General features: G+C 48.8%; 2 protein-coding genes across 4 annotated transcripts in view; both read right to left on the reverse strand.

Annotated features, from left to right (window-relative positions):
- The window catches only part of MAPKAPK3 (MAPK activated protein kinase 3), an 89,023-nt gene extending 73,389 nt beyond the window's left edge, over nucleotides 1-15,634 (reverse strand). Inside the window, exon 1 of the mRNA XM_084531306.1 lies at nucleotides 15,548-15,634. The gene's annotated coding sequence lies outside the window, so the exon portion shown is untranslated. The remainder of the gene's footprint in view (nucleotides 1-15,547) is intronic.
- The window catches only part of LOC311442295 (uncharacterized protein), a 62,586-nt gene that overhangs the window by 7,005 nt on the left and 35,706 nt on the right, over nucleotides 1-19,875 (reverse strand). The window contains exons 4-5 of one of the 3 annotated variants that reach the window (XR_014696548.1): nucleotides 5,724-18,969; nucleotides 341-5,566 (exon numbers count right to left, since the gene is read on the reverse strand). The exons of the other annotated variants lie outside the window; for them this stretch is intronic. The gene's annotated coding sequence lies outside the window, so the exon portion shown is untranslated. Of the gene's footprint in view, nucleotides 1-340; nucleotides 5,567-5,723; nucleotides 18,970-19,875 lie in introns of those variants that run through there. 3 annotated transcript variants of the gene reach the window in all.

The raw sequence follows: 19,875 nt of genomic DNA on the forward strand, positions 1-19,875 counted from the left end.
CCAGTGGAAATGTCACATGCTGGCTCCTGTTTGTTTCTGAACGTTGGATATGTTAGCAGCTTTTGACAGAAAATATGCCTTGAACATCATGCTGGCATGACTTCTTCATACAAACAACAATCGTGGTTTCAAAGGGAGGGTCCGTCACAACTAGGGGAAATGTGCCTTTCCATTTCGGAAGGGAAGAGAGGTGACTTCAGAGGGAGATGGCCCACTATAGCAGACAACCCCTGCCCCACGTTATCAATCCAGACCTACTTGAGTAATAAACAATAAAAATAAATACATTATCTTGCTTATGCTTCTTACCCCATTGGCAGGAGGCAATGAGCAGGCATTCTGAATGTTAAATGTGTAGTTTATTTGTATTTTCCTTTTGTCCTGTTATCACTCTACCGATCTGCCACAGTTCTTCTTCAGGCATTAGCTGATGGAAGAGCAACACTGCTGTCAACGAGCTCCTCAAACCAAAGACAACTGGTTTCCTGTGAGCCAAAACATCATCTTGTTCTTGGGGCAAGGAAAAGAGGTACCTGTCAAAGAGGCTGTTTCTTAATTCTCTCTTCCCACTCCCACAGCAGCAGCAACTAGCATCCCTTTTCTGCCTATTACTTACGTGAAACTAAAACCCCGAAGGCTTACAGTAAATAATAAACATCCTACAGTGAGCCCTATACCCAGCATCATTAATTCTTCCAGGAGCAGAAGCTGAAAGCTCTCAAAACTCTATCTGAAGTTATTGACAAAACAAATTATTTCATGAAAAATGTTACGTGACACTGGTTGATTCTAGGTAGCCAGCTATCTCATGTGATGACCCAACAAATACGAGATGACGTAGCCAGCTGAGGTCAACACTCCTCACAGGGTTTACCTTGACCAACCACAGATCTAAATAAGTCCAGTGCCTTGCTGTTCCAGTATGTTTGCTTTCTAAGGTGGGCACCTCAAAAGACAATATCTCAGGAAAACAAAGTATAAAGGAATTGATTTATTTTACACTTGCCCTCAAGCACTACTATGGCTGATACAATCACTGCAGCAGAGTTGTTTTGGATGGAGTTGCTTATTAAAGCCTGCAGAAGAAGCACTTCAAATTATGCCAGGAAACATTGATTTTTTCATGTACCTTTTGCCTTGTAGAGATGGTATTTTGACACAAAGAGAGCTGGAGTTAAATGAGATTTTTATGTTGTGGCATAAACCAGAGGAAAAGGGGAATGAAGCAGGCCCTTTACCATCTCTGGCACTAAGGCATGCAAGCCAGTTGGAACCATTGCCAAAGAAAGAGCCCAGCTCTTTATAGAAGGCACCCCAAAATTGCATCTGTCCATAGGGGTGGGGGTGACAGAACCCCAGCAATCACATACTGTTCATGTAGGTTCATCTTCCATGCCCAGTTTCGAAACCTTAGGGTCATTAATGTATGCTGAGGTGTTGGCAGGGATCTCTTCTGTCCTGGTTCAGTTAACAACCAACAAGAAACGTGTTTTGAAGCCTTTCTCCGCAGACACATACTTCCTAGCTTGCTCTGTACTCTAAAAAGAATGGTGGCTGTGTTACTCTAACAGCAACAAAGAAAGCATAGGGGTACGGGCACACTAGCAAACCTGCACAGTCAAAGCAATAAAGTCAGAAGAGCAAAATGAAAAGACATCAGCAATCTGCACAGAAAAGTCTCTGGATTTAAAATAAAATGAAATTTGATTATTGACATGATGAATTCTAGCAACTCGTGTTGTTTTTTTTTTTACAGCTGTAGAGCAGCTGCAGTTTCTCTCAGCTGAACAATGTGCACCTCCAGGGAACAGAACGAAAATGGGCAAATAAGAAACATTTTCTCCTTTGTTCTTCTGGGGCAGAGAGATGTCAGGGCTCTGCGTGTCCTCTCTGCGGCTGCCTCAAGCATCCTGCGGGGAGACAGAAACCAAAAGGCTGAGGACACGAGGACTGAATGTGCATCTCCTCCGCGGTACTTGATAGAAGTGTCTGGATGAGCTGCATTTTCGTGTCATTCCTTCTTTCTGCTCCCAGCACTGGTGATCTGTTTCCACATCATCAGAAACTATCTGAGTGATACAGAACTATCAGCGGCGACCAGCCTGACCTCGAGACACACAAAGGGAGCTACAAAACTCAGCAGCTGAGGACGGAGTGGGACGATTAAAGGCACTTCAAAACCTACACAGTTACCAAGTAACAATTTAACATTTGCTTTAAAATGACAGCTCTCCCTGCAGAAAGTAGGTCATTTCTTCAGCATCAAATTCAAAACAGACAGACCATAGCTGTGTTCATTTAAACCAGTTATTCTGGTTATCAGGCAGCTCCCAGTGCTATCTTAAGCTAAAAGTAATCCCCTGCACTTTATCCCAAACCCCGTGAGACAGAGATGTGCTCCGATCTATCCTTTGCCCCCAGAGACGATGCAGGGCTATGATGGCGCTCCAGGTCGGGTCAGTGGATTTCACGCCACGGCACAGGGTAAAGGGTGCCCAGGGGTGGCCTGGAGAGGATGGTGTGGGTCAGGCGTCTCCCCATCCTTCCTGCAGCAGGAGCTCGGACCAAAAGCCTCAGCTGGAAGCCTCCTGCAGAGCCCCAGCCTCACTTTTGGCCGGGAGCGTCCTTTACGAGCAGTGGGCAAAACGCCCATCGTCCAAATGAATGCGGCTCTACCCAAGCCTGAAGGGTCTCCTACGGCGCAGTTGATAAACAACCTCCAAAACAGTTCTGGAGAAACCAGCACACAAAGGGGCCGGTGTCCGGCGCCGCCGCCGTGAGGACAAAGCGACGCAAGTGACCTCAGCGTGGGGAAAGGCAGGCCCAAAGCCATTCTGTACAAAGGCGACGTGCTGGCTCCCGCTGCAGCGCGGCCGCAGAGCCAGGCACGACGGGCTTGGCGGTGGCCCGAGCTCCTCTCTGCCCGGCAGGCCAGGAAGGGACAAATCCACCAGCGCGGCTCAGAGAGTGCACGAGGGGCTCAGCTCAATCCTTTCTCTCGTCCCTGGGGAAATCATCTGTGAATCCCCACGCAGAGGAAAAAAACACGTCGCTAAGCCTGGCTTTACAAGCTCAGGAAGCGAAGCCGTCTCTTGGGCTCATAACCACAGAGGTCTTCCCTTGCTCCTTTCCCTCCCAGCTGAAAAATGCTCAGGGGAGACCTCTCGTCCGCTGGCCGCACCCCTGTGGGTTCGCAGTGGATCACAACTGCTCTTTGGGAGCTCAGCCGGGTGCAGCAGGTGCAGTGAAACTTTACAATACCCAAGCAGGCCTGACGCCTCTCGTCTGCTAATGAGCTTTTCATGGAAAGTTGGATTCTGTTACGATTAACATCCTAGCTACACCCTTCTTAGGGCAAACACGTATTCCACCCTGTGTTTGCTCGACAGAAGATGACTAAGATGATTTGTTTGGAAAGAAACCAGCTACAAAAGAGCATTTCCCTCCTGCTGTCTTCATACAACATATCTGATTAGTTTCACTTCCCTGAGCTGTTAAATGTTAAGTACCTTTGTTATGTGTATACTTTCTTTGAGTCTCCAGAGCTTGTTGCGGCAGACCAAAGGAGCTTGGGAGGAGAATGTTTTAATTGTGCTCAACCTGCTCCACTTCAAAAAGTATTTTTTTTCCTCCTTTGAAAGGTGCAGGAATATTTTGTAACAGAGGTTCCGTATTTTGGACTTGATCTTCCTCTTGTTTTTGTTCCAGGGCAATAGCTCGGCATGCTCAGAGTCTGGCAGCACCTGCGGGAGCGCAGCAGAACCCAGGTCCCTCACGGTTCTGGTCTCGGTTTCAGGCATGGGGCAATTAAATTATTCCAGCGAGTCATTATGTTACATCAAACTGACTGTGAGCTGCAGAGGACTGGTGCCGCACAGCAGCCACAGCCTCTGCGGAAGATACGGACAGCAGCGAGCACACCGTGAATCCACGTGCTGCCTTAGGGCGCAGACTTCTTGATACAGACCCGCTCCGGAGCTCCAGGGGGCTGAAGCTGTAGGCTCCAGGAGTTTGTTGCCTTCCTGCTACCCTGCACGTGGTGACCATGCCCTGCTCTCATGCAAAGCAGGTGCAGACATTTCCCTGTACGGTGGTTTCAGCTTGAGAGCGCTGAGGCAGGAGCACCTTCCCCTGCATGCCCAGATCGCGGGCTGCACACCCAGAGGAAAGTCTTCTTTGCACTCAGAGGCAAGCAAGCTAGGGTGGAAAGAAACTTCTAGATATTTCATTTTCACTGCTGTTTTATTTCCAGATTGCATCATAGGCAGATTTTTCATTGGATGTTAATTCCTTTAGGCCCCTACTGTAAGGACAGCAGACGCCTGCTCTCTTCTTCCCTGAATGCCCTCAAACTCTAGGCTGAAGACATTCGGTTCAGACAAAAGAAGATACAGGCTTGAAGCAGCTCTGCAAATACCAGAGTGTTTGCAGGATAACAATGATCCGGAAAGATAATAATGGGCCCTGTCACCAGATCAGCACTGAGGTGCAAGTTGAAGAACAGACCGAATTGCAGCTACGAAATCTGCAAGTCAAGGTTTGTTTCCTTAAAAGCAGGGAGGCACTACAAGTAAAATAGTGAAAGAAAACATCGTACAACTGGGAGCGTGATGTAGAGATAAAAATCTATTATGTAAGGCGTGGATGCATCCTCTGTTGAGCATTTGGGTCTCCAGAAATAACACAGACATTGACAGCACCTGCAGGGTGCCCTGCGGCACACAGAAACGCGCAGGATGGCATGGTGCCCTCGCCAAGCACGATGCCGCAGAAGCACGAAGACCCTACTGCTGAATGATGTGGTCAAAGCTGTGTGCAGCGCCCTCCCTCCCTCCCTCCCTCCTTCCCTCCCTCCATGTTTCAGTGAGGCTGCAGAAAGGAAAGGAACTCTTAAAACCATCCAGTCTCAGTCAGCCCTCCCCCAGCCTGTCGGTTTCTGCGGAAAGCCCATTGCTCCCTGGGGTCATTTTTATTGCACTTCAGCTCTTCCAGGAACTCAGACATGCTGACAGCAGTCCCTCCTCTGCCAGGCACCCAATCAGAGGGCCGAGGGAGGTTTTTCTAAGGAAGCTAATTGAGCATGTTTTATTAAAAGGAAAAGAAAAATGGAAACAAAAACAAAAAAACACCTTTGCTCTATGGGCAAATTCTGTGAAACACTGAAAACCCAGGGGGAAGGTGCTAGGCACAGGATCAGCTGGAAATGTCGTTCAGGGAACCAGACGACGCTGCTGATGAAATTTCCCTGGTGTCTGGACAGGACATCAAGAGCCACGCCTGCACCTCACGCCTTGTCAGCCCTTGCCTTGGGTTGCGGATCAAGGCCTGCAGACGCAGCAGGACGGCAGTTTTACTCACCTTTCAGTGTGAGCTGCAGGGCAAAAAATGACTCAGAATTCACCACGTGACAGGAATCGCTCTCCACGACGCAGACCCATTAGCAGTGATTAGCACTCTACGGGGGTAGATGTAAGGCCACGGACGCACGGAGAGCATGTGCAACTCACACAGCAACCCCTCTTCCTGCTGCACCACGGAGCCCCAGGGTTTACAAGGTCACAGAGCGCTGCAAGGATGGGAGAGTTACACTTGGTCACCTACAAAGCCTGAGGGGATGCACAAGATGATCCCTCCACTATTTCCACTCCCACCTAATCAGGGGAGGAGGTGGAAGCACAGCGATATCTACAAAGGCAGCAGAGCAGGCTGGGGAAGGCACTCACCCAGGCTCCAGCGCTGGCCAGGATCTTGCAAGCTCAGGAGGATGGGGTCCAGCAGAGAGCTGCGCTGCTCCCAGGCAGAGCTACGGCCATGTACAGAACACACACAGACCGGTTCTGGCTTCAGCATCTCTGCAGTGACCTGTCACTGTCTGTGAACGTTTCTCTGGACTTTGGGAAGAGCAGAGATCGCTCACTGCTGTACATCCTGCTTACATAAGGATGGAGCATCGGGAAGCAAGCTTTGAAACCTCATACACGCTGTAACTCTGAAAGCAATGGCAAGATATAGAAGAATGGTGACATACCACAGTTATTTACAGAGATTGGCTTTCTACAGGGTTTTCATCTGAGGTTTCCTAAAGGCTTTATGAAAATGTGCCAAATTCAGCATGGCTGTTAATTTTATCACGGTTAACTTATCCTTAATCTACATCTTGATGCCCAAGTCACTAAGGGATATATAGGAGTTACTTCATACATCTCCATCCCACAAAACAAAGGCAGCAATTCATTATTAAGCAGCACCCCCAAACTGCAGTTTGGCACTGGGAGTAAGGAAGTGTTCCCAGGTAATTCAGGGAAATGAAAGGGATTATCCATGAACCTGGGCCAGACAGGATGCAAACACAGTTGCTCACATTTTTACAGTCTATTGCCTTGGGCTCTTTGCCTCTAAGTGCATCTCTCTCTCCCATCTGAACAGATGATCTCTGATCCTGTGCAAAGTGAAGCAGGCACAACGCGAAAGGCCAACAATCACTAAGTCAAGAGATGAACGGGGTTGAGATCTCCAAGGTCTCCCTGATACCTTCCATTTATGGGAGTAAATTCACATTCAAGTGGGTTTAACTGCTGGTTCACCAATTCTATCGAATTCTTCCAGCAGTCACAGCTAGAAAAAAAAAGCCAAATATTTCTGAGCAGGAATCACTACAGACAGCCCACTGCAGATGTGTCTGCTCTCTCTGGGAAGCCCCAGGAGCAGGGAAGGAGAGCATGGTACAGACAGAATCACAGAATCACTGGGATTGGAAAAGACCTCCAGGATCATCTGGTCCAACCACCACCCTACCACCAGTGTCACCCACTAAACCACGTCCCCAAGCACCATGCCCAACCTCTCCTTAAACACCCCCAGGGACGGTGACTCCACCACCTCCCTGGGCAACCCGTCCCAATGCCTGACTGCTCTTTCTGAGCAGAAATGTCTCCTCATTGCCAACCTGAACCTCCCCTGGCACAACCTGAGGCAATTCCCTCAGGTCCTCTCACTGGTTACCCGTGAGAAGAGGCCGACCCCCAGCTCCCCACACCTTCCTTTCAGGGAGCTGCAGAGAGCAATGAGGTCTCCTCTGAGCCTCCTCTTTTCCATAGGACTTGTGTCCCAGGCCCTGCAGCAGCTTCGCAGCCCTGCTCTGGCCACGCAACAGGGCCTCGATGTCCTTCTGGGAGTGAGGGGCCCAAAGCTGAACCCAGCACTCGAGGGGCGGCCTCACCAGAGCAGAGCCCAGGGGGACGATCACCTCCCTGGTGTGCTGGCTGCACTACTCCTGACACAGCCAGGATGCCGTTGGCCTTGGCCACCTGGGCACACTGCTGGCTCGTGTCCAGGTGAGCATCAATCAGCATCCCCAGATCCTCTTCCTCTGCACAGCTTTCCAGCCACTCTGCCCCCAGCCTGTAGCCCTGCATGGGGTTGTTGTGGCCAAAGTGCAGGACAACGACAGCTGCCAGCCATTGGAGCAGCACGAGGCCCTCCTGCCGCCTGCACCACCAGCTGTGGGGTAAGGGGGGCCTGTGCCAGCCCAGATTGGACGTTCCCACCGTGATTCACTGTTTTCATGGATGGTTTTCACAGCCTTCGAGCTGCTCAAACTTGCCCTTCAGACTGAGAAGCACCAATAAGGACAACTGCTAACGCGTTACTCTAGGATGTTGCGCTGCTCCTAAAACTCCCACCTCTCTGCATTCCCTCCAGTCTCCTCCCAGACAGTCTCATGCAGCAGGAGAAAAAACTAACAAATGAGAAGGCAAACAAAGAGGGAGAGAGATGCAGGAGGGAATAAATACATTGGCACAAGACCATGTTGCAACCAGATGGTGCTGAGAATGCCTTTGGAAGCTTCCCATCCGCTGCTGAGCAAGAAATCTACACAAGCCCCACCTGAGAGGCAGTTTGCAAGGAAAAGCCTCTTCTAATGATCCTGCTAATTTCAAATCGGAGAGACGTTTCCTATGGCTAAAGAAATGGGGATCCTCATGTCTTCTGCACTGTTCTTAGGTCACTGCAAAGAGACAGACACGGGTTTAGACATTATGCTGCAACTATCCCCGTTTCTGTCCAGCTGCTCCAAGCTCCCCGCTGCACCAGCGCCTGCTGTCCGCCTGCAGGTTGCAGGGAGTCCAGCAGGCAGGATTTTCCACTGCAACTCTTGGCATGACAACATGGCACAGAGAACGCCCAGAAGGAGGAAGGGCAAAAGCTGCTGTACACTAGGAGCCAAAAGAGCATGTGGCATAATTCAGTCAGCCCAAGTGCCACGGATAGACAGTGCAAGCTGCAGAGGATGCAGCCATGCTCAGTTTCTCAATCCCCAGAATTGCTTATCACTTGCAAAGGACCTCGCAAGCTCTCAAGCAGGAAATAACTATGCATTTAACATCTGGAAGAGGGTTTTTGTTTTTGTTTTTGTTTTTTCATTAACAGGATAAAGAAAGTATTACAGCAAAATATGTGTGTGTCTAGGGAGGGGTAGGATCCATTTGATTTAGGATACCAATTTCCCATAAGAAAAGCAAGCTCATCATCTCCCTGCACCTTCAGATTAGGTACCAAATTCATGGCAAGTTAACTCATTGATAGTTTCTCTGAGGGACCATAGCACAAGTTGTTTGAAAGCTGCCAGCCAGAAAAGTTAAATCTTGTTTCACCTCTGGGAGACGCACACAGTAAATAAGTTGTGTGCAAACTTTCCTAAAAGGAAAGTAAATAGTAAACCATCCAGGTTGGATGAGGCCCTGGACAACCTGACGTAGTGTGTGGCTAGATCACACGGTGGCAGTGGCTGGGAACTAGATGATCTTTAAGGTCCCTTTCAACCCAAGCCATTCAGTGGTTCTACGAAATGTAACAATGGGCTGACCCAGAATCCCTCAAACAACAAGTGATCTGTTCTACCTCTCTACCGCTCATCTGCAACAGCAACAAGAAGCATTCAGTTTTTTAAAACACCACCACCTGTACCTTGGAGGTAACATCTAAAATGTGGGTTCAAGCCACCTAAGCAGCAGCAGCTGACATTGCATTTCGCTAATAATGTAATAATGTCATGTGGCACCTGCACCTATTTGCGCCAGTGAGAGTAGTGGAAAGAGAGAAACAATAAAGATAAATACATATTTACTTGGTATGGAATTTCTTGGCTTCCCTCAGCTCCATCCTGTCTCTTTGCTGTAGCAAAGCAACAAGTCACAAAATCAAGGAGTCCAGTGTTATCTTACACACGTGCCTTCATCGAAAAGGAGACTATTTGGTGAAGGAAGGAGAAACGGAGTCATGAAAGAAAAGGTGACTTACTGTGTTCTAGCTATGTTCAGGCACAGTGAGGGCACCCTAAAAGGCCAGGGAATAACTCCATTAAAGCCGGGTATCTACCGATGACCCAAATACGCTGCTCCCCCCATCCCTTTAGGCTTACCACTGGAAGAAAACAAAACAAAACAACAACAAAAAAAAGAGCCTGCTAGAAGAGAAAGGAAGGTTCCAGGTGAAGAGTCTACAGGCAGTCTTTGAAAGATGGCTGCTAAGCGTGTGCACTCTCATTTGCAGCAGAGCCTGCATCAACCACGCACCAGGAGAGACTCAGGAGACCGTAAAGAAGCTGTGACAAGAAATCGCTCTCTGCTGAGCTCATCCTTCTGGTATACAAGCACAAGAGGGAGGAATCAGGGCACACGGGATGAGTCGATGGAGGATGGGCTGTGGAGGGCTTGAATTCAGGACTTTAGATGCTTCAGGTGAGAAAGAAACGTGCAGGACCCCCTCCATGCCACGGGCAGGGAGGATGCTCTAAGGATGCTCTCGGTGCAGTCGGCTGCACCAGGAGGCTCCTGGGTCCCAATTTGGCTGCCCCCACACAGCCGCATCGCACCCTCCTCTCGTGTGCCCCCGACAGCGAGGAGCTCTGTCGTGTCTGCCCAGAGCACATGAAGTTATTAGAGGGAGATTAGCCTGGCACGGCACTGCAGCCCTTTTGTTAGCTTTCTAGGAAAGAGCTAAGCCTTTTGATCTCCTACCAAAAACTAAATAGCAAATTAAATGGTAATAAAACCTTAATAAAGAGCTACTCTTATGCATTTTAATTAGTTGTTCATAGAAACCAAATACATCTCACAGACAAAGAAAATGAAAGCCAGCAAGGAAGTTGCTATGGCTTTGATGGAAGAGCTACTTCAGCAGCATAATCCTGTGAATCTATTAAGGTTTTTAAGTGAGGAGCAAGAACAGCTGCCTCCCCTGCTGCTCCTGAAAACCAGCAAGTGCTCCTTCCCAAACCAAGGGCATACACAAGCTGAAAAGATTTTGTTACCTGCCGTTTTATGGAATTTTCTCCACAGTGGAAAAAATGCACAGGAAAAAACAAACAATGGAAAAGAGGGAGGTACAAAAGCAGTATCACAAAATCTCATCAAACCAAGAAGCAGAATCACAGTAAGTACAAGGGAATAAAAGAGGTTTGGGTGCTGATACTTTAGAAACGCATGAAATGTGGAAGCAAAGAAACAACCTGCTATTACGTACAGGGAAAAGCTGATGGCCTTCAAGGAACAGCCCCAGAAGACGACGCACTTGCTGGCTGGAGCACAACATGCCAGAGCTGTATCAGCTCAAGTCAAAAAAAAAAAGGCCAGGAAACTCGGGGTCAGAGTTTGAACAGAGTTTACAGGACTTTTCAGAATAGGACTAGCCTCGAAATAATGTGCAGAATGCTAACACCCCAATAAAATTCACGGCACTGATGATGTCAAGGCCTAAGGGACCCATCTGGTCTGGCCCAGGAGGAGGGCAGGAAATGGGACCGCCTGCCTCCTGCTTCGAACGCGCCGAGCCTTACACCTCCTCTTCCAGGAAAGCCAGCCCTCCGCGCGTGCCATCGGCAAAAATAGAAAAAGCAGGCACTATCTGCAGCCTGCAACATCGCTGCAGTGACTTCTAAAAGTATCTTGGAAGCCAATATCCAGTTTCAAAATTTCCTCCCCTCAAACCTCTGCTAATTGGATGCCAAGCCAGAGCGACTCGGTAACCGCATGGCAAAGACGTGCTAAAATAGGCCGGCGCTGGGAGAAATTCACTCCTCCCAGGCTGCCAGCAGTGGTTGGAATAATTTTATCTTGTAAATGGGTAGCAAAAATAACATTAATCTGTCAGTGTCACGCTGAGCATTTTCCTTGTAGGGCTTGGGAGAAAAGTTCCCATTGGCTCCTGCTTTGGGAGGGAACAAGGAGCATGTTTGAGCCCGGGACAGGCAATGACCGCCGGGAGCAACGGCACCAGGCAGCAGAAAGTGTGGGACAGCAGCACGAGCCAAGCTCAACCTTGATTTATGGCTCCTCGTTTCATTTATTGAAGGTCATGTGGTTGTGGGAGGTTACGGGGTCTTGAAATCGCCGTCTGAGCTGCTGGCACCCTCTCCCACTCCACCAAGGAGACGATGACTGATGGCGGGACATTTTGACCTTTTAACTCCATATTCCTTTTTTAAATTCCTGTGGTCACCCCTGGTATCTCCTGTGTAGCAAATTCTTTTTCTCGCTCCCCCAAGAAGCCAAACAACATACTGTAGTACAGTTTGGGAGCGGGGCATAAATCTTCAGGGCCCTTCTGCCTCTGGTAATCTTCCCAGCCCCGTGGCGCGACTCCAAACTTTTGCCCCCTGCCGCTGGGGAGCCCCAGGACACTGGACGAGCTCTTTTGCCATCCTTGGAATGGCAGCCAGAATTCCCTGAAGCGTCCCGTGGGGCCCGGGGCCGCGCTTCCCAGAACTGGCGGCTGCTGACTCGGCTCGAGCTCTTCCTAGAACCGCCGGGGCCTCCGCTCGCTCGGCGGGGCCGGGAGGCAGAGGAGGGGGAGGAAGGAGGACGGCGGGGAAGAGGCCGCGCCGCGCAGAGCCATCAGCACTCCTGACGCTCTGCTTTCGTTTCCCACGTGGATCCCAGCAGGATTTGTTTTTACCTTGTTTTTAAGCGCTGGAGAGCACGGGAATGTGGGGTGAGCCCCGCTGTGGCCCGCTTGCACGGGCAGCTGACGGCAGCAGCTCCCCTGACCCACGCTGCCTCCCGGCTCCTCGGCTTTCTGTCCAGAAATCCTGGCTCCCGGACTGGAGAGTGATTCTGCGAGGGGTGGCAGCAATGCCTGGGCATCACACCGAAACCCCCTTCCAAGCTTCAGCACACATCGTACCAGGAACACCAGCGGAAATCCCGCTCGGAGGGAGGTTTGCCATAAGACTGAGGTCTAAACCAGGCTGAGCCAAATGCCGGCTGCTGGCCAGGAGCGAGCTCCGTTACCAGCTCCCCGCGTGGTGGCTGTATGAAGGCTGCGTGCTCGTGCCACCGTGTCACCACGCTTGTGGCAGTGTCCTCCTTTCCATGTCACGGCTTTCTTGAGCATCCACAGGCAGCCAGCCTGGCTCCTAACGCCACTCAAAGCTGCTGCACCTCCGTCCCACCACACACCTCGCTACCAAATTTACTTCTAGGGAACAGACATCCGTAGTGTGAGCCTTGCCTGCCTGGGACCAAATCCTTTTCTCAGCGAATCCCATGCAATTCCTCCTGCTTCAGGAAAACCGTGCCAAGGTGATGGAGAAAGAACACGGCCCGCGGTCCAGCTTCTCACCAGCACAGCATTTGGCTGCAGACAGGATTTTCAGAAGGAAGCTCCCGGAGTACCTGACTGAAAAATGACAGCTAGAAAACATGGCCCACGGTGGATGAAAATTGGGAGTTGAAAGAAAGCAAACAAACTAAATGGGTTTCCCTGCTCCGACAGCACACGTTTTTCCTTCACTCTTGTGCACTGTGAGGGAAGGTGATGATCTTGCTCCATTTACAGAGTTTTTCCTGGCCTGTCCCCAAAGTCACTATAGAGTGTGTTTATTTGGTTTTCATAAGGTCAAAGAAGCATATTTGGGTAGCAGAGAAAGTTTACTATGGACTTTCACCTTCGTGATCTTAAACCAAGTATGACAGTAGTAATGAAAAATGTTTACTGACATTTAAATACGTTCAAAGGGGCTCTTGGAGAAGAGAAGGCTTTCAGCGTCACTCCACATCCTTCTCAACAGCTTCTTAAAATCTATGTATTTATTAAATGCAGGAGGAAAAGGCAGCAGCTATTAAGATCTGGAGGTTACGATGTTCCCAGCACACACTGCTGCTCCTCCTGAGCCCCTGACGAGTCAGGCACGTCCAGGGAGTTACTCCCGCTGATCTCTGCAGAAGAATCCCAGCAACGCTTACAATTTTACAGACAACTTACCTGGGGCTACTCATGGGCTGCTTTAAATAGCCAGGCAGAAGCTGCCAGTCATGTGCAATGCTGCCTTTTCCATGGGAGCCAAAAAAAACTGCTGGCATGGCTTATCAGCTTAGTTTATCTGGAAACCTCAACATGCTGGAACTTCGTGTACTACACACCCTGTGCCACGGTCTGTAAAAACAGGCCATCAAGCATGCGCACTATCCAACAGGCGGTCTGTCCTACGCTCCACATCCCTGAACTCCGTGGTCTGTTTGGTGGCAGCCCCTTCTCTGTTTGTAGTGGCCAGGGAGGTGGAAATGAAGAGGACTGGGAGCCTCACGCTGGCCCACAGCTAGGTCGCATTTATCCAGTAGGAATAACCACAAAGCCCATTCTCCCACCCCACCCCCGTGGAGAGTGACTGGCAAAAATCCATGCTCCTGAGACACCTGAGGAGGTCAGAACACGCCAGGGAGGGGACATGAGCTGGTGCTGACATCCCCCCAGCACTGTCTCTGGACAAACCTGTGCTGCCTTTGACCCAGAAGGGTGACGACTACAGTGACGACGCTGCAACACACCACCAACTGCCCTCAGGTTCAAGCCCCTTCCTGACAAACAAAGGGAAGAAGAGAGATGACAAAACACAGACTGATGTCACCAGAGGCACCATCAAGCTGTCTTACATCAGCGGTTCTCTAGTTGCAGTCCTCAGAAGTTTGGGCTTTCCATGGATTACTGCCGAGCCCCATGGAAGATGACTAATTAGAGGAAACATACTGTCAAGGAGGACGTTTCTGATGGCAAGTTCTGAGTTATGTGAAAGTGGTGACAACCACTTCCCTAGGTGATGAGTTGCAAACAGATTCTCTGGGCCTTTGCATGCCTTGGGTGGGGGCTGACAGGTGATGCTCTTCCTCCTCCCACCTGCGTACCGAATTACATTCACTCCTTCCTAATTTAGCTCCTCTTGTTAAGTTCCAGGCAACCTCCTTGAATAATCATTTCTAAAACTGAGAGTACGATATGACAGATCCTAAACTCTCCCCCGAAGCTGATACATGGAAAGTTGAATCATGTGCTTAACCCCCTCAGACTGCACCAAAATTACGCAAGCAGAAATCCCCTTCTGAGTGGCAGGAGAGCATCACCCCAGCTGTGCAAAGCTTTAAGGACATCTCAGCTCTACTGTGATGAACCTGGGAGAAACCTACCTGTTACATAGTAATGTACAACATATGAGATACAAATCTATTTATAATAGCCATAGAGCTCCATAGAAAATATCTTCAATCTGCAATTTAAGTTACTGTGGCTGTATCTTCAACAATTCAGTTACAGACACTACAGATAAATTAAGTCTCTTTTAGGCAAAATGGGTTAGGTGGTTTTACTGACATGAGAGAGGACAGATGCGGGAAGTATTCCAGGAAAACCATTTTTTCCCTTCACTTAGAAAATGTGATGGTTTTCATCCTCACCCTTCGCTCCTGCTTGCCTAGCAGAAACAGTGAAGTTTTGAGTCGCAGAAGCAAAATTTAAGAAAAACAAAACCGATGTGATTCTACCCTCCAGGATGCAAAACTGCACAAACCAGCACAAAACTCTTCTTTCACGTACTGACCTATTAACACGTAACGGGCCATCACTGCTGCTAACTTGCACGTGCAGCCAGACTCAGGTCTGGGAAATGGTTGTCCTTCATTCCTTCTCCACTGTCCTTTGCTCTTGCCTATGACACGACCGCAGAGCTTCCACCACGAGCCCTTGTGTTTTCTCAGGGAACAGCTGATGAGCTGAACAAGGATGTTTCTTCCTTACTTCTTTGTCCTAGGTACACTGCTCCTGCCACCAACAAGGCCTAACAGCCCAAACTTTGAAGAACACCAAATTCTCAAGATGATGATTAAACTCGCTTGTTTTTGTTGCAGCATCGGACACCGGCCTCTCAACACCATGCCCCACGTGATGGAAGGGTTAGGATGCATTTAGGGAGAGAAGCACAGATCTGCAATAGGCTTTAGGAACCACTCCCTGAATTCCTGAAAAGCTGGTGAAAAGTTTATCCCCAGCACTGAGGACGGAGCTGCTCACATCCTCACCAGCCCTGCCAAGGACAGTGAGGTGTTGCAAATATTCGTCGAGGTCAAAGTAACCCCTGTTGTGCTGCAGGCCGGGCAGTTGTCAAAAAAAGCCCTGCACATTTGCATCCAACATAGGGCGCAGAGAGGAGTAAGCAGTCAGACCTTACCTGGTGCCATGGAAATACAGTAAAATAGAGAACAAAATGTAAAAAACATACCGATTCACATGCTTTTGTTGCCTTCCATCCTCCTGTTTTATTCAGGCCATATTCTACTCTCATCTTCTTTCACAATTGCTGTTTTTGCCCTTTTCTTTCCCTGCATTGTTTGCAGCAGCACTTTCTTTCTTTTTTAAAGTAGCTCCTCAGTTGGTATCTAGACTTCACAAACGCCCTCAGCTTCCCACTTCTTTTATCACACATCCCCTCCCTATTTTACCCATTTTCCACAGAGGACTTCCAATGCCCTTTATTTCCCCCAATTCTTTGTCCTCGCCTTCTGGCCACAATATAAATGCACAAACACTTCTAAATTTAGAACAGCCACTGCAAATGTGATCAGTCACTTGCCTTCCTTTATAACTCTTTGTGATTTAAAAATAAATAAATAAATATATAAAATCGTAACAACAACAACAACAACAACAACTTTTTTTTTTCCTTCCATTCCTTCTTTATTTCTTTGGGGTTCTCTGCACTTGACCACGGAGCCAACTGCAAATCTCTCCGGACAGACAGAGCCCATTTCTCAGTTAACTCCTTCAGGCACTGCTAAGGCCACTGCTGCATATTTCCAGCAAAGCGCTCATGTCACTGCCTCACCTCTCAGGGCTTAATTCTGCACACAGCACCATCAACTGCTTCTGCCCCATTAGCAGAAAATGCAAAGCCTTTTCCCACAGAGCTCATTTCCCTACGGGGTTTTGATTGCCAGGATTTGCCTTTATCAATACTCAGAAATTCTCCACTTGTCTGTCTTCGTCCTCCAGCTACATCTATCATGGCAGGGCAGCCACACGATTTATCACACCAATTCTCCTCCACCATAGCAATCTACAGCTCACCAGTGGGGTTTCTACAACCGAGACTAGGGCAGAAAACCCTGAAAGCCTGAGCCAAGTGAATTGCATCAATACTCAGCAATGACAGTGTGCCAGTGCTAATTACTTCGCTGCCAATCAGTTTATCAGAAACACCCGGTTGTGTGCTCATCTTTCAAGTCCCCTCCTCTGTCTCCAAGTGCCCCACCTTGCCTTTCTCTGCTGCTGAAACATCTGGGTGGCCGCTTCTCTTCTCGCAGCGTTGCCTAAGGAGGTGATTACAGCTCTAGGCAACATGAGCCACAATTAAAACACAGTGGAAAGAAGAGCAAGAAACCACGGTATAAGCTAAAGCATACAGATGTGTTGGGGCCAGCCTAGAGCATCTTTGTTGCTCAACATGGAAACGTTGAGCTGGTGCCTATCTGGAACAGCAGAAGGCAGCTGGAACAGCGCAGCGTTGGAGTGCCGCATTTGTTCTCCTCCCTTTCCCAGGAAGGCTGGAGGAATTAAACTAGGTCCAAGAACTCTTTCTTCTCAGTTAACGCTCATCTGCCACCAGCTTTTTTTGCGGGACAGTCCCTCCCATCCTCTTCCCCACGGCCACTTCAGCCAGCCTCTTCCAGGAAATCAGACAAGACAAGAGCAGAATCTCTCATTTGCCAGCCACCCGATCACGCAGCAGGGGCAGGAGATTGTAAGAGGAAACGCATTTTTAAAGGAGAAGTTTTTACTGCTTCTCGGGATCTGGCTTCTGTGTAGACTGACACACAAAGAAACTCTTACAACATGCACACAGTGAGGAATTCAGATTAGGGAAGTACAGAGAGAAGCGGAAACAGCTCTGAACCGAGCCTGAAAACCTGCAGATCCTCAAGCGCATGTCATAAGATGAGAGCAACAGGCTCATACTAGGAGCTAGGGGAAAAAAATAAGCCTACAACACCACCCTTGAGGAGCTGCTGAACTCTGTTTAAACTTTTTATTTGACGTAGATAATCTCCACAATTTTAATGCTTGACTTTTGAGGTGAGAGTGGGGAGCGAATGCCTGCCAACACAGCGAAGTGACTCGTGTCGCAAAAGGGAGCGTCTGGAGTAACTGACCCTGAACAGAAAAAATGAAGTCTAGTATTTTAAAAGGGTGAATTTATCTAAAGAATATCAAACCTGAGAAGAGTGATAAGCTCTACTCTCATGCCATTAATACTACTATGCCTCTTGGATCTCTTTTCAATACTTCTCATTCATTTCATAGGACTACATAAAAAGGGTGGCAATGCTCTTTCATGATCTGAAATCTCAGAAGTGGTGAGAGCTGGTGCAAAAGCCACAACTCTACCTGTCAGAGTAGTGCTTGGTACAGTGTTGGGAGCACTTATTTGCACGTCGATTCCTGCTGCCAATTTAAAGAACAAATGATCTGGGATTACAACTCATTGGACTGAGACAAACTTGCATTTGATTTACTGAGTGAAGCTTTCCAACCCTGGTCAGGACATTACCTTCGTCTCCTCCTGATTCACACACAGCCAAATACATCTGCACCCGAGGGGGCCTTTGCCATCCTCTGCAGATTCCCAAGCTCCCCAAGGCTGCAGAGGATACATCGGTGCTGTGCAGAGTCACTGTACAGGGGGACAAATATCCACTGACCTGAGCTGCGGAGTTAGGAAAGATGAATAAAACGTAAAAAGACAGGACAGTTTACTAAAGGTTTAGTTCATGACTCAACAATCTGTAAAGTTTGCCCAAGAAAGGCTGGCAACCTGAAACTAATATAAAAATAGTCTTTTTTTTTTTTTTTTTTTTTTTTTAAACAAAGCCAGAGCCAATCAAAACCATGTAACAAATCCACTGAACTTCAGGTTGTTACTGTGCTGCATTGCAACATCCTGAAACTTCCCAGAACAAAGCTTTTGTCCGCAGGACAGAGCCATTTACACAAAGCAGAGAGATCTGCTGCTAGCAGCAAGCTCTGTGCGTATACACACGGCCGCAGAGATCATTCCTCAGCAGGCAGGAGAGATGTGTCCTCAAACAGCTACACGTGTGCAGGCACATACAAACATAGCAAACTGCATTTGTTTGTTGAATTGTACCAGCAAAAGCTTTCCTACAAGAAAGTCGTGGTCACAAAATCGTCAAAGCAAAGAAAACAACTGCGCAGCACAGCCCTTTGGGGATGGGGGTTTGGAGGACGGGGAGCCTGCAGGTTAGATTTTTCCTGGGCTCTGATGACTTCATGGTGGAGACAGGTGAAGTGAAAGCTGACTCGGGTAACTTTAGCCAGAGAGAGATAGAAATAAACAATATTATTCCTGGAAAGAAGGGGTAGTAGCTGTCCCTCTGCCAAAGTGCACTCCAGTCCAGAGCCTATTAGCAGCGGATTCCTTCCTGCGCTCCACCTCCCAGTGTCAGGGCAACGGTCCCAGGTCTTGACGTCAGCGCTGCCTTTTGTTTGCTGCAGACTTTCCCCTTCTGCAGGGTGAGCAGGCTGAGGCGCTGAAGTGGCTCGGCAGAGAGCTCTGCTCTGCCCAGGTCTGCCAGCTCTCCGCAAGCCTCCAAGGACAGTCCGCTCCCTGCATTACCGATTCCAACCCTTTCCAGTGGAAAGAAAATTGAGTTCGTTACGTCGAAATTGTTTTACGTCGAAATTGTCCTCTTGCTAACCTTTCCTTTGACTTGCACCATGCTTTATCTTTTGTGGTTTTATCTTGCATTATTTAGATTACAAGATCTGCCAAGCAAGGACTCTTTCCATATGCATGTGACAAGACTATAAATCTACTTCTTTAACTATCAGATGTATTTGGAGAAAATCCTCACAGAGACGGGGGGACAGGCTTCTGGAGCTGCAGAATAGTGCTCAGGGATATCTGAGGGGGAAGGAAGAACGAGGCCAGGTGTTACCACGAAATCTTTCCACCTCTCTGAACCTGCAACAACTACAGCCAAACAGGCGGTCTCTTCTCAAGCTGGCAGAGGAACCTCTGTCAACCAGTCACGGTGACTTGGGCACCCACAAGATGTTCCTCACCCCATTCAGCCTCCTGTCCCAAAACACGAGCTACCCCATGGCAGAAGAGGGAGAGAGGGGCTTGCAGCTGAGCCGGTGCTGCTAGGCCAGGCTTCTCCTGCTGACGAGGCCCTTTAAGATGCAGCCGGAGCAGCCACTGTAAGATTGTGCCACCCCTAATATAAATTCAACACTCCGTTACACCCCATAGCTTCTGTGTTTAAAGGCTGAATATTGTAGGTAAATAAATACGAGTCAAGAAGAAATGGAAAAAACGCAGTCACATAACGCGCACAAAACCAGGCCCGGTAATCAGCTGCCGCGTGTTTCCGAGAGGAGATGCCAGCCTTCTCACATGCTCAGAGTTAAGATCTGACCACATTCATAATCCCTCCTTTTGACAGCACCCAGCCTGACCCTTGCTGGGATGTTCCCCAAGGGGCCCCCTCCTATTCCCTTGCTGCCGAGACTCCTGAACCCATCCCAAGT

Source organism: Aythya ferina (genome assembly GCF_964211825.1).
Source record: "Aythya ferina genome assembly, chromosome: 10".
NCBI lineage: Eukaryota > Metazoa > Chordata > Aves > Anseriformes > Anatidae > Aythya > Aythya ferina.